Consider the following 450-nt stretch of genomic DNA (forward strand, 5'->3'; position numbering starts at 1 on the left):
GGCCTTGGACATGCTGGGGAGGGCAAGAGGAACCATCAGCCCCATGGCCTGGGTGTGGGATGCCACCTCTGAGTGCTTCTGATGTGTGGGAGATATGGGGACCAGACCCATGTGGTGGGGTCCCAGGGGCATCAGGCTCCCTGCCCAACAACCCTGCCTGTCCCGTGGGCAGCCCTGCCTAGAGAAGCAGGACCCTGCCACTTCAGATGGCTCTTCCTGTGTCCCGGGGGATGTGTTTTCCCTGGTGCATCTCTGCCGTGAGCTCTGCCAAATGCCCCTTCTGTCCCGTGGGGGATTGGGGTTGGTTGGACCTCAGCAGCCTGCCCAGGCTCTGGGTTGGTGTGGAATATGGGGTGGCCAGGAGCAGCATCCAGAGGACCAGGCAGTGCCACAGCCCAGCTCCTCACCAAACCTGCGCTGTGTCAGGCAGCCGTGGAGTGGCTGGCCGCA

The 450-nt window shown here is 63.3% G+C and overlaps 1 protein-coding gene across 1 annotated transcript in view; it reads right to left on the reverse strand.

Moving 5' to 3' along the window:
* RNF224 (ring finger protein 224) overlaps window positions 1–450 on the reverse strand; it is a gene marked incomplete at its 5' end in the record, with an annotated part of 5,615 nt that overhangs the window by 4,159 nt on the left and 1,006 nt on the right. The window lies entirely within an intron of this gene.

This window comes from Buceros rhinoceros, unplaced genomic scaffold (assembly GCF_000710305.1).
Source record: "Buceros rhinoceros silvestris isolate BGI_N320 unplaced genomic scaffold, ASM71030v1 scaffold20917, whole genome shotgun sequence".
NCBI classification, from domain to species: Eukaryota; Metazoa; Chordata; class Aves; order Bucerotiformes; family Bucerotidae; genus Buceros; species Buceros rhinoceros.